The sequence below is a fragment of the Cyprinodon tularosa genome, unplaced genomic scaffold, assembly GCF_016077235.1.
Source record: "Cyprinodon tularosa strain WSP-4 unplaced genomic scaffold, ASM1607723v1 ctg691, whole genome shotgun sequence".
In the NCBI taxonomy this organism is placed as follows: domain Eukaryota; kingdom Metazoa; phylum Chordata; class Actinopteri; order Cyprinodontiformes; family Cyprinodontidae; genus Cyprinodon; species Cyprinodon tularosa.
Window position 1 is genome coordinate 519,526 of NW_024039442.1, and position 14,732 is coordinate 534,257.

The 14,732-nt window shown below is 37.6% G+C and overlaps 1 long non-coding RNA gene across 1 annotated transcript in view; it reads left to right on the plus strand.

The window, feature by feature from the left end:
* The first annotated feature begins 1,927 nt into the window (after positions 1 to 1,927).
* Positions 1,928 to 14,732, plus strand: part of LOC119771861 — an 88,349-nt gene continuing 75,544 nt past the window's right edge. Inside the window, exon 1 of the long non-coding RNA XR_005279192.1 lies at positions 1,928 to 2,187. This is a non-coding gene — a long non-coding RNA (uncharacterized LOC119771861). The remainder of the gene's footprint in view (positions 2,188 to 14,732) is intronic.

The window sequence follows — 14,732 nt, forward strand, 5'->3', positions numbered from 1 at the left end:
AAAGAAAAGTTTTTGTTTTCTGAATCTTATAACAGTTTAGGTTGACATATAAATAAAAAAATAAAAATCTGCACTCAGCTCTGTCCTCGTCTATATTTGTCTCAAACTGCCCCCAGTAGGAGCAGTTTGTGTTGTTCACTTAGACTGAAATACTGAAATTACCCGTCGTTTCAGGAAAATGAAAACCATAGAGTCTCACAGTCAAAATATTTCCAGCATTCAGGCTCCTGCTCAAAGTACATAAATACAATACTGTTCTCAGGGCTTTACGACACCCAGAAGGAATATTCACAAATGTGACGACACTTCACTTATTTGTTGGCCCAGCAGACTGAAAGAAATGTTCAAAAAAGTAGCAACACAATAGTTATTAAACTGGACTACATGAGATTCTCTGATTTGCTATTTATGGTTTTATTTCGAATGAAAAGCTTTTACACAAAGAAGGTTCTTTGTTTTTCTTGTAGATGGTACATGTGTTGTAAAACTGCAGCAATTGTTTGTTTTTTTTTTCAGTTTTATAAAATGTGTTCTTCTAAAACTATAGCTTAATATTCACCGACACAGGAATTGTGCAGGTTTTTAAAGATGATTAGCCTTCTGTAAGAGGTGTCACTAAATACTGCTGTATTATATATTGTTCTTATCTATAACCAGGTCATCACCATTGCTTTACATTGATATAGTAGAATAATCTGTCTTTAATACTTTAAAGGCAACAATTTTCTTTATATTCTTACAAATGTTTATCTTTTTTTTTTCTTCTGCATTTTGATCTTAAATAACCTGCTAATGATGCAAACATGCATGATGCAAACCCACAAAACCAATCCACCAAACAGGAAGTTTTGGCAGCCAAAGGCCATGGCAGCTACAGGTGCAGCTCATTCTTTACTGCCTGACTGAGATGGATATCATCAATTTCTGTTGGTAGCGTTTCCACTAAGTTGTGTCTAAATAATTCAAGAGCTGGAGCGACTCTTAAATTGCTTTTATTCAGAACAGAATACAAAACAGACAATGGAAAAAATGTTTTCCCCTTTTTTCTGTGGGTGCAGAAAGATTTCCTTGTCAGAGAAAAGGGACGGTAAAACGCTGTATGCTAAGTGATTCCATGCATCTCCTCTGCTTTCATTGTGTGCTTCACACAACAGTTTCTAACTTACATGGCTCCATTTTTTTTTTTTTTTTTTTTTACATATTCCTGTTTTTGCTGCAGTTTTCCCCATGTTTCAATGGATAGAGCAGGCAATTCAACATTAGTCAGCATGTGTAGAGTCCATAGCAGCAGTTTCTTTGGAAGAAATTTACAAAGCCAGATGTATCAGGCACATACACAGCTCCAGCACTTTAAAACTCTTCCCCTCTGCCTTCTTTCTCCTGTGATTTTGCAAAGTAAACAAACATCATTTCGAGTGATTCCTCACAAACCAACCCCTCTGCCTCTGTAGTCTGCTCGAACCCGACTTGCTTGTGCTTGTCAGAGGAGCCGCTTTAATCGCTCAGTGCTACCATGTGATGTTCAAGGCCCGCTCCTCCTCCCAGCCAACTCGTCTCTTTATCTGTCAATCAAAAGAGCTTGAAAAAAAAGTTAAGCCTTTATTTCAAGAGCAGCCTGATCAATATCATCAATCCATCCACCACCCCTACTTGCACCCCCCCCCCCAGACACACATGTTCTCTCTCTTCATCTCTCCCCATCATTCCCTTTCTTTTCTTCTCTCTCTCTCCCTCTTTTCTCCCCCTCTCCCTCTCTCTCTTGGTTGCTGCAGCTGTATCCATTTCCTCCTGGCAAAAAGGGACTTTATGAATAAATGATACTGAATTGCTGAAGGTTCAGATACTAAATAATGAATTTCACCACCAAAAACACAACAACTTCTCCAATCATAAAATAGCTCTCCCCTTCCATATTGATTGTGCTTGTGCAACCAGATGCACAGAGAGCACAGTCTGCATCCGTGCAAGGTAGAGGACCATACAGGGGGAAAAATGTACAAAAATCACATGGATCTACATGGCTTTTTTTTTTATGATAGATATCTGATAAGAGAGGCTAACAGATGGGTACCGATGGCAGGCACACTCTCCCTGAGCTCCGATCTCAGCTTCGTCGAAACAGTGGAGTTGGAGTGAGGGAGGTGGAGGAAAAAAAATCAGAAAACTTTTCTTCACGGGACATTTAAAGTAAGTGCGGCCATCTATTCCATGCTACGGCTTGGAAATTGTTGCTCAGAATGTGTGCTTGTGTGTGAAAGTGTGTGTGTGTGAGTTGAAGGAGAAAGTGTATTGGCTGGTGAGGCCATGATTTTTTTTTTTTTTTCCTCAGGTCACATTTGGTTGAGGTGCAGCTGTAATAGTCGGTTGTGCCTCAGTGCTGAAATTATATTCTGATTAATCATCATGTTTTTCCTACAGTAATGATGATAATAACAATATGAGAAGAAAAACAGTTTTGAGGGCAGTGCTGTGTGGACAGGAATGTGTCTGGAGGAGTATGAGGCTACTGTTTGAGAGGTTTTATGACACTGTGTCGTATTCTTACATGATATCAACATTCATTTAATGCATGCTGAGGGAGAACAGCTCAGTCGTAAAGAGCTGAAGATCTGTGTGAGTGTTAACAACAAAGAAAAAGCCACAGGAAAACATATTCTGGTAAATTGTTAATGCTCCATAAATATTAACAGAAAGAGATTTTTTTTCAGCAATCAAAAGCAAAACAATATGTATTTTACACCTGAAAATTAATTTCCTTTAAATAATTTTACTTCATTAGCAATCTTTTTATTAAACCTTCAACTTTAATATATAATTTAGATGTATATCATCTATGTTACTTTTATTATTCTATATTTTGTAATCTAAAAATATTCTGCTGTTATATAGATTGATTCACAATATAAAGCATTATTCAGTAAAACTTTATAATATAATTTCATGCAGGCGTGTACAGTACCAGTGTAGCGAGTGATTGTAGTGAGGAATAAATAATTGATATATCAATGAATATGCAAATGAAACCCAGAGAAGATGCGTGTGGTGTGTTCCCGCTGCACCAAGCTGAACAAAAGGCCCGTGTGATTTCCATCATCCAATTAGGAAAATATTCCAGCCTTCATGTTGGGACTCCAGCCCATTTAGAGTTGTTTGAGGGTCCTGAACTCATGTTGCTTTGTGCTGTTGTCTTGAGGAAGCCTTTGAAGTAATTAAGTTTAAAATTTCCCCTGGTGGTGATTTTATTTTTACTTGTACAGATGCATCTTTTTTTTCTACTGATAATAATTAAGGGAGAAGGTAGAGATTTATTTTAATGATAATGCAGCTGTTTTGTGTAACAGATTGAAATCCCAAATGTGAAATTTATTGAAGTAGCATGTTTTGTAATCAAGATAAAATACTAATGAAATTAGTAGAATTCATTTGGATTTCCTGCGCTAGCGTCTCTCTGTTTTCCACACTCTCACAAGTTATATCCTATCCTTTTTGTCGGTTTGCGTTAGCCTCACAACCAACAAACTCAGAGAGATGGGAGCTGTGTGCAGCATGGCCAGAACAACCTTTCAGCCGCAAGTCTGAAGGAAAAATTAAAATTTGATGTTAATCAAACAAGCTGGGAGCTTGAAATGACAGGAGCTTTCTACTCTACTTACCCCAGTCTCTTTCCATTAGGCATCATCACTGAGCTGCAACTCAAAATTACCTAATATCTAAAGGCCTCTTCAAATCAAACTTGCCAAAAATTAATATCACCCTTTAAATGCCTTTTGGGTTCTGCTGTTTGACATATTCAAAATGATTAATAAGAAAATCCAAAACAAGATGTAGATTTATAAAAATTATTGAATGATTTAATATTGTATCAAAAAAAGACACTGTTACGCTTTATTTTTGTTGCAGGGCTGATATCTAAAAATCGGATTAGAGCATATATTTTAGACAGGGTTGCCTTTAAATGATCTACCTCAGCTGCAGTTTTCAGGGGTCAGCTAGCCCCCCCCCCCCCCTTGTCCCCACATCCTTACACACACAAACATGCAGCCACCTCAAGGGACCCGACTCTGTGACAGGAGTCACAAGGTTGAGCTGGTCATTATGGAAGTCCTTGACCATAGCTTAACACAAACTTACAATCCTCAACATTGGTCTGCTACAATCCCCAGTGAATGATAACATGGACAGAAAATATGTGGGAACATATGTGTTGAGAGGCCAACCACCTGTGCTGTCAAACCAAAAGGGACTGGCATGTTAGCACACCACTGCTAACTAGTAAAATGATCAGCTTTCTCCAACAAACTCTGCAATGCTGTCAGACATGTTGTCTGTGCTTCCGCCTGCATTTATCAGCGCTTGCTAATGACATATTACTGCAGCAAAAAAAAAAGCTTTTATAGATTAATCTGCAGCACATCTAAAAGAGGTTTATATCTTATTTCCTTGTTTTTTTCCAGAGAAAGATCTGAAGGTGAAAAAAAAAAATCCTTCCTCACTCTTTCGAGTTCCTGAATTATTAGAGGCATCAATATCTTTAGCATATTGCCAAGGGCTTCCAGACAGTATCTGCTTTCATTATTAGTGTCAGCTCAATTATAGCTCCCACCCAACTGTTTCTCAACATCTAATAGCATCAATTGACAGGGGTAGTTGACGAGCTAGCTCTCTCGCACACACACACACACAACATCGTGTGTGAACATGAGTTTGCACATCTCATTCGTCTGCGCTTTCTGTTGCGCTCTGTCATCCCGCTAATGCACACGACTGAAAGGAAGCACGGGGCTCATAATGGAGGCCATGTTCTTAGTGGCGATGAGCAGCTGATGCAGCCTGGCCCATTTTAATCAAATATTAATGGCATGGAAAAATACACCCGGACTGAGGCTTCGTCCGCAGCCAAACTGAAGAAGGGGGTAAAAGAGGGATGGGGAGAAAGTGCACTCAGTGCGTTTAGAAGTACTGTCTGATGGCCATAATTAGGGCTGCTCCAATTAAAAATTCAAAAGGCCCAGTTTATTTGAGCAGATGAATCTTCCACTCACGGCTGTATTTATTTCCCCTGTACAAACTATTTTATTTTACAGCATCTATTGACCTGCAGTGTTTCCTCTGCAGCCCATCCTCTATCTGCTGCCTTGCTTATCTAAAACACTACATTTCAAGACAGCTTTTGCAAAGAAATATTACAGCACCAATTAAATATTTAATGCTCTATTCAAGTTTAAAGAGTAAGAGTGGGGAAAATAGATTTAGAAATTTGCAGAAGTGGCCAATGTGTTCAGAAAACAGTAACAGTGCTTTCATAACTTTGGGGTCCAGTCCTTCTGAAAAAAGAAAAGTTCTGAAAAATAATTCAAAAAATAAAATTACCTCAGCCAGTACAGCATGACACATCTGCATTTAAATTAACTGGACAACAAACAGTTATAAATATAGAAAATAACCTGATACTAATAATAAAACCAATGCATTGCGGTGATCTATTAGCATCTAGACAAGATACAGAAACGTTTGTTTGTTTATTTCAGAAACCTTTGTCTCTAATAAAATACTAAAGCATGAGCTTATTTGCATGAACATACAAACAATTATGTCACCTTTTGCAGTTTTTAAAATCAAATGGAAGTAAGTGACAGTTCCCTGCTTTTTGGAAGTAAATCGAAATCGATTCAGTTAAAATGAATCTAATCTGTATGTATATTAATTAAGAAAATATCAGAGAGACATGTTGTTAACAGCTGCTACAATAATTTAATAGTGGGAATGTACTTGTAGCCTGGCAACAACAACAAGATGTAAAATTAAAATAATATTTGTTTTTCTGGTTTTATCCCGCAAAACCTTTGGGTCCAGCAACGCTACAGAATCACGAGATACATACAATACTTTTTTGCATGGTTCTACAGTTAGGTCACCTTTAGTTTGGCATTCCTGCATTACTTCATTCAGGATGTTTTTCATTTTTTATATTTTAGATTTGCTTTTTCTTACAAGAGGGTAAAATCATCTGAATCAAAACCTCTACACCACCTTTTTATTACAAATGAATCAGCTGGATCAGCTGGAATTAAATAAAACCTAAATCTATTGGAGGTGCTGTGAAAATTAAGATAAGATAAGATTAACTTTATTGTCCCAAAGGAAATTTGATTTGTGTACAGACTGGCTGCTACATAGCCTAAACTATGTGTCACACTGCATTCACGCATAAAAACATACAAATTGAAAGCACTGGGTCAATTGTCTGCCAAATGGAGAAAATAATACTGCATGATTTTTAACAAATAAAATATTTTTCCTGGTCTCTTTTTACCCTTTTTCTTCTTAAACCATTCAAATCCATTGACAGGAAAAAGAATTTCCATGGCTTTAGATAGCCGGACAGCTCTTTGTGTTGTTATAAAAACAGTCACTTCACAATTTGCGTCAACATCATAAGGACAAATTGAAAAACGGAAAAGTTGTGAGATAATGTTAGGCTTTCGGGAAAACCCTGCACTCTTGTGCTTCCCTTTGTCACCTTTGCTCTTTCTTTTTAATTTCTTTTTTTGGTTAGTTTTCCTTTCGTTTCTTCTTTATCTCTATCAGTCTCTGATTTGTGCTTACAGACGTGACACATTTGAGCAGTCTATTCCTCTTTTGAATAACACCTCTTTTATTAGTTTGAGTCCTTTCTCTCCCCCCTGCTTTAAACAGAGAAGGGAGATGGGATTCTAAAGAGCTGCCAGGGGCTCAGTTTGCACAGCGCTTTGATGTCATTGAGATGCTATGAGTGTAAATGCGTGCACACAAAGACTCCCACACAGACTAGACACCTCCACATAGCCAGACAGCATACTCCTGCATCACGTACACACACCTACAAACATGCATGCAGTAATTTTGTGTTTGCAGCTTCAAATAAAACTCTCGGATGTTCTCACTTTTCCTCCATTTCTTCCAATTTCTGTCCTCAGTTTTGTGTTATGTTTTTTTATCATTAAGAAAGTACTGTAATTTATGTAGGAGTTGGCCCTCTAACCTCATAGACCGCTGATAATGTAGGAATAATGATTAAACGTTTTTGGATAACCTGCTGAGGAATAAATTGGCAATTCATACACACTGGTTTTCATCTGTAATCCTGATAGGTTAAGGAGATTATATTTATCTTTTCAGCTGGAGGTCAAGAGCCATGGGAAATAGAGGGAATAATCAGAAATAGGTGCATGTCTTCATTATGTTCAAATTAGGCTGGGATAAATTGAACAAATATGACACGTGGCCATTCAGCACTTCATATTCATGACCCTATTAAAGTGGGCCAGAGTCATTTTCAGAGCAAATTTGATCAGATTTACTCACTGCACTGAAGCTGGTAACTCGAATGTGAGCTACTTCAAAATGAAAGGAACTGCAAAAACTAAAGAGATGGGCTTGTATTCAGAAGTGACAGTAATGTATTGATTTCTCTGCAAATTCCAGCCTGTGTGCCTGTGATTCTTTAACTTAATATTATATAACTCACAATTCCTACTTTACTCCTATGAAGCAGGGTGGGATTTGAGTGTGTGTAAATGACAGAGCTTTCAACCAACCCTGACTAACAAGCATATGTTAATTATGAAGGAGATCAGAGGCAGGTCATGCAGCTCTCTGCCACTAAAAAAGGAAGCAAGATGCATCACTAGAGGGCAAATCCAGGACTGTGGGTGGGTACTCATCCATTGTGCACCCGCTTCCCTGTTTCTCTCACCCCACTATGTTACTTTGTGTGTCTTTGTCTGTTTGCTGTTATTGGTCCTTGGGCAAGACAATGTGGGCAACTTGTCATCTGTTCAAGAGGGGGTCGCTTAAATCCATTTTTATGACTATTGTTTGTGCTCATACTTCCACCATTACACAATTTTTTGGGGTTGAATGTTAAGATAACTTACCGACAATACGTTAAGAGGTAAACTTTCGTTCCTGCATGTGCTTTTCTTTTGAATTGAGCTCATTTGACCTGAATTAATTATAAACTGGTTGCATTCCTTTATAAAAAGCTATCACTCTCCCCACGAATTTTAGTTAACTTCAAAGAAATGTTTTAAGTTTTAATCAGTGCTGTAAAAGCTGGAAATCTAGGAAAATAAAATGCAGTTGAATTATTTAGAAATTTCCAAGAATGTAATATGTTGCTTTATAGCCTGACAAGAACCGAATTATGTCTCATGCATCAATGGCTAAGTGCATTCTGTGGATAAACGATAAGGAAATGACTCAGGTAATTCCTCATCAGCAGTAAAGACACTCCTCTTTAAAGTGACATTTCTAGGTTTTCTTTGCATCACTCCAACCTTACTCTTGCATCTCCTTTTAAAGTCTTTGGTGACAGAAACTGGCCAAGAAAATCCCCAGAGACAAAGTTATGGCAAATGAAACATTAGAACTGTTTTCTGCCAGTTGAATATGCTAGAAGGAGAAATATACAGTATTCAGAGTGAAAATCATTTGCTTAGAAGAGGACATGACTGCTGAATGCTGGAACAAGGTTGGAGTTGTACAGATTTTGAATTAGCATTACCTATCTCCAGCTGTCTACGGGCGAGAGGCAGGGTACAGCCAGGATAGGTCGCCAGTCCATCACAGGGCAACACAGAGACAAGCAGGACAAACAACCATTCACTCACACATTCACACCTAAGTAGAATTTAGAGAAGCCAATTAACCTAACAGTCATGTTTTTGGACTGTGGGAGGAAACTGGAGTACTCGGAGAGAACCCACACATGCTCAGGGAGAACATGCAAATCCCATGCTGAAAGACCTCGAGCTGGGAAACAAACCCAGAACTTTCCTGCTGCAAGGTAGCAGTGCTACCCACTGTTCCACTGAGCAGCCCACAGTGACTTTAATGTTATTTAATGTAAATATCCTGCTAAAAATCTACTAGCATTTAATTGATGTTAACCATCTGAGGACTATGGTGCTTCCCTGTTGTCTGGTCTGGTTTGTAAAGGTAACTTCTCAGCTCTGTGAGCTTATAATGAATATAGTATATTGATAAACTTATAGTCAATATATTCATGTTTTCTTTTGCTGTTTACTGCTGAAACTTGATTTTTTTTTTCATATTGAAATATATAGTCGAACATATCTTTTCTTCTTCTTTTGTGGCCCCCATCAATCAAGGGCCCTTAGAATTTCCTAACTTCCCCTCCCCTTACGGAGCCGCTGCTCTTTTGTAATAGAGTAAAGCCTGTGAATGCTTGACCCATCCATAAGGTCCACATGGCCAAAATCCGTCTGAGGGACATCCGACTTGATAATGTGTAGCACTCATGTTTAGTTCTATAAATTATTAGTCAAGGTTTCCACCAATCTAATCTGTTCTGGAGAAGGAGGAATATTCAGTAGAACCTTCTGAGCTAATTTGAACAACCAAAGTTTGATTTTAGCGGATCACAGTGGCAACTGCAAATGTCAGTAGACAAGATGAAGAAACACGACAACTTTTTATGCTCTTGCTGCTCCTTTTTAAAAGGTGAATTCATGGTTTCTGATCAAACAGATTTGATAGCAACAGCTAGAGCTGTAGGCTCAGCAGCTTTTGCTTTCGTCACAAGCTACTTTTACATGTAATTTTCCCGATCCAATCTAAATTGTGGTTGATCAGAAGTTCTAAATCTCTGTTTACATGGACACTAAATAAAATGATTCGACCATGACATACATACATGTATGAAGCTTTAAATCAGATTAAAAAATTTGGTCATGAGCAGAACTGTGTACTTTCCGGAAATGCTTAAGTAGTAGAAGAAGAAGCTGCCTGTTTAGTAAATAAACCCATTGTTTTCCGTTTAGCCTCAACTTCACTGTAGCCACTCTTCGTACCCATCCCTCACATTTCTTTCTTCAGTTTTTTAGTCATGTCTGATTATGTGGTTTTTTTTCACTATGGACCTTCGTATACATTTTTTTTTGATTTGGTGTTCAGTTTAGTTAAGGACTCAGCTGTACCTTATGCTAACGCTCCTTTGCTACAGGGGTAGAGGGCAGGATGACATGTTCATCATCATCAGATAACATTTAGAGCCACCTCCTCCACCGAGGAGGACCAGCAGCCAGTGTAGGAGTAGGTTAGTAGGTTAGTAAAGAGAAAAATGTCATACCGATGTTGCACATATGCACAGTGGAGATAAGATGATGATTTTATTCCAAAGATCCATATGGGTGTTTACATGGACACCAAATGGAATGGCGAGCCGAGAAAAACCACCTCTGTAAATCCATCGTATTATAACCTTCAGTCTGACACGTCTATATGACACATTTTTTATCTGATCAGGCCTTCATTTCAATTATTTTGTGCCAGGTAAAAGTGGTTACAGTTAAGTCTTGACTTAAACTATAATACTGCAACTTGATTGGCCGAACCGTTTTTGATCTGTCTCGAATGTTTGAAGTGGGAGCGGGACAAGATGAATGTGTCCCATGTGTTTGTGAATGCACAAATGCTGCTAAAATTCAGCTTGCAGGAAAGGTTACCAACCCCCCTTCTGCAAATATTAAAGAATATTAGGTACAGCATCAAAATAACGCACAGGGTAAAAGCTGCAAATGGTGGGTCTAATTTTTCTTATTTCCAAGTAACATTAACGTGCATCAAGCATAACCAAGCTGTAAATCCTAAATGGCACTTTGAATTTAACTTGCTGATCTTCAAGTGAAAGTGTGCAACAATTGAACAATGTAAGCAGGTCAAGTTGCATTCATAAACAATTTTAAAGATCACCCATTCTCTGGTTGGAAGTAATTTTTTATCAAATTAATGGACAGAAACAAAGCAACGCTCTTGTTTTGGTGATATTATTTTAATGAAATCTATTGCTTACTTGCAAATAATTATCATCATGAGTATCATCTTAAATTATCATACATCTTTAGAGCAAAATAAATTAGTTTTTTTTTTTTTTTTTCAAGAGGTGTATATACAGATCTTTTGACTCTAAAATAGTGATATTGCAGGATCTCTATGCGCACTATAAACTTTCAATAAGCAGTAATTGTTAGTCATACCAAAGCTAACTCTGCATCCTTTTAGCTTGTAACCCTTCGCCTCTCTCTCTCTCTCTCTCTCGCTCTATTCCCCCATGGCTTCCTGACTCCCCCTTCTATTCTTTTTTTTATTCCCTTGTCCATCTATCCCACACACAAACACATACACCACCATCTACCCAATATTCTGTACCTCCTTTCCCAGCCTCAGGTCTTGCCCCAGAGCATATTGATTTTGCTGTATACCTAATTACTGCTCGTAATCTATTCATTTCACCACTGCCAAAAAGAGCAGCAGCTGTCAAACTGAACCAGAAAAGGAAAACGGTGGCATGACCGAGGATGTTGAAGATGGACTCTGATAATAGCAGTTTCGTATTTGAGTTTCTGTTTTGTTTTGTTTTTTATGAGTTCATAAAACATATACAGTTATATTTTCTTTCAAGAAGAGTTAAGAAGGATAATTGAACTGATCCTTTGATTAAAGAAAATTTTAAAAAGAAAATTAACCATGAATGACAGTTGCTGGTATTGAATGAAGGTAGTATAGAATAAATAGGGTTATCTGTTAAAAAGACTAAAAAAACTTCCTCCTGTTGCTTTTATACCTTGTGATACAATTTTTTCTGCACATGTTCTTCGTATTTACAAATATATTTTTAAAATGGCCTGACCTCTGGAAGCTTAGGTTGTATTAAACTAACACACACAAACCTTTTTTGCATGGATATTTAAATCTCTGCTTAGGCAGGTGTCAATACTTACCACCTACAAAGTGATTTACCAAACCTGAAACAGATTGCAGGCAAACTTTTTGCTTCTATATTTAGCAGGTTAAAAAGTCAATAGCAATTTGCGTGCAACATTTCTCCAGCTATTGTGGTCACACAAGAGGCATTGATAAAATTACTGATGACTGAGAGAGTTTGTGCATTTATGGTCATTTTTAGACTATCAGAAATTATTATGTTATTAGATATTATAACATCGGGACAGCTGCAAATTCAGATCAGAGATATTCATCCATTTGGATTGCCTTGGCATATCTTGCGTGGTGTTGCCAGATCCCAAACAATGGCCAATCAGGAGGTATTTCCCAATGGAAAAAAACACAATTCACCAGTTTAGCAATGCTGTTAAAATGTTTCTGTTAAAATTAGTCTACAAAGTATCGCCACTGTTTTTTCCTTGTCTGCTATGTTTACTCTGAATCTTTTACGCTGAACTAAAGTGTTTGATCTTGAGAGGCTTTGTGAAATTCTTGTCTGACATCTGAGTTTTCTTGAGTGAAATGTGTTTAAGTATGGTGTGGTGCTTTGTGTTTGCTGTGTGACTGAATATCACATACTGCAAAACACAACCTGCTATATGTGGGGTTTTGACACTGATCTCTATTTATTCACTGGATTGCTGATTGCCTGAAAAAAGTTTGCCATGCTGGTACTCCCCACTCCCACGGAGACACACAGTAAAATGGCCTACTTGTGTAGCATTTGGCTGCAGAAACAAGCAGTTTGCTAGCTGTGGGAAGTCATCCCAAAGGTAATTTCACAGTCAGTGGATGTACTAACCAAGAAAATCCACATATACGCTATCGTATCCTGCAGCATAGTCTGTAGCGTAACTTTGCCTGGCTGTTTCGGACTGAATCAAAGTTATTTACTACACTAGCCATTGACATTGTGTATATTAGAAAATAGAAAGTAGAATAAATAGAAAGTAATTCACTGTGAAATGTCAATTAATTAATTTGGCGGAAGCGGTATATATAATTGTTTATATAATTGTAATAATTACATGTATATTACATGTACATCAAAATGACTATGCAATGTGATGTCCCAGTTTTTTCATTATAAGTAAAAGTAATCTACTTATGCTATAAAACAGCTAGTGAGTGTCAAGTAATAAATGTATCTTTATTTTAAAAGTCTTCACTCCCCCTGAAAATGTGAACATCATCGTTGTTCAATACTGTAGTGCACATATTGTTTACATTGCGACCAGTCTAATTAGGGAGTGCCAATATGGCAGCCGGTGGCTTCACCTCAACCCCGTACTACCAACGGGCAATCAGCAATCCAGTGAATAAATGCAGATCAGTGAGTTATGAAAACCATCTTACACTTAAAAAAGGCACTAAATATTGTAGCATGTTTAGAAATAAACCAAAACTAAACATTGATGGCCACTAAAAAAGAAATATTGCCCTAAAGTTGTGCTAGCCTGAAGTGCGCATCAACTTGTGGCAGCTGGGATTTTTTTTTCCTCAAATACTGTAATATTTTACTAAATTATTAAGGTTCAACCTCAGTTGTCAAAATTTTGGGTAAAGCAGGTGTTGTGAAGAGTTCTTTAAGATAAATCCAATTGCCAAGAAATGGAATGAGAGCGGTGATCTTCAGCTGAGAACGAAGTGTAATATTTTGATAAGGCTGGAGCCATGGATGTCTAATCATCTGCTAACTCATATGATGTACGTAAAATAAGATGATGTGATAGACTGGAGATGTATAAAATGGCTTTTTAACCACTAATGGGGGCCACTGCCTGAGAGGTGAGCCCGGAAGTGAGCAGCTGCCTTCTGTACATTCTAAGCAATTTCTCTGATCTGAGTAAGATTACAATTTCTATCAGAATCTGTTGTTATCTCTCCTGGTTATTTAATACATATAAGTTATGAAGTGTTATTAAAGAGAGTCCCGAAGTGTTAGAGAGAGTCCCGAGAGATAGAGCGTCAAGGTGCAAGAGCATACACAGAGCTTATCTTCCACTGGACTTGGTTTCCATGATTTGAAGACGTTTCGCCACCTTTCCAGGAAGCTTTCTCAATTCAAGTGTCTGGATCCGCAGTGAGTTTGAGTCTTTATATAGACAAGGCCTTGTATTGCTTGGAAACATGCAAATCGAACCGATGAGTGGGTCGTTTGGTTCCATTGTTGGCTCAAACTCATTGCGGATCCAGACACTTGAATTGAGAAAGCTTCCTGGAGAGGTGGCGAAACGTCTTCAAATCTTGGAAACCAAGTCCAGTGGATTTTTTTGAACTTTTACGGAATGACTTTGACCTGGATGACTGAGAATCTTAATCAGCTTATCTTTAACAACAGCTATATATATATATATATATATATATATATATATATATATATATATATATATATATATATGTGGGGTATATATATATATATATATATATGTGGGGTATATATATATATATGTGGGGTATATAGGTGGACGATGTACACTTTATAGAATTTACTAACAATATATAATGATACAGAAAAGGTAAATAAGCAAAGCACCTTTCAATGCAAAATTTTGTAAACGCTGAAGAGATTTGTTATCCCGCTTTTGTATAATGTTTTCAGTAGGTAACCATGGCAGCTGACAGACACTTTTAAATCGTACCACACATTGTAAGATGTGTACCATACAGAAATCACAACATGACATCACACCCATGGAAATTCACCTCTCAGGCCACTCAGGGGTAATAAAACATCTGTTTGTCTAATCTGCTTAATCTGCTGTTGAGTTCCACTGGGCGTGCCTAATTATCAAAATTAATTTGTTAAGACATTATAGTCGTTAGAGATGGCCAAATGAAGCTGCACTGCTTTATGCAAATGAAGCTGTGGATTTGGCTGCCAGTGTTACCTCAATTAGAGCCTTCTTTGATATCAGCCTCTTTTTCCCTCATCTGTTGTCCCT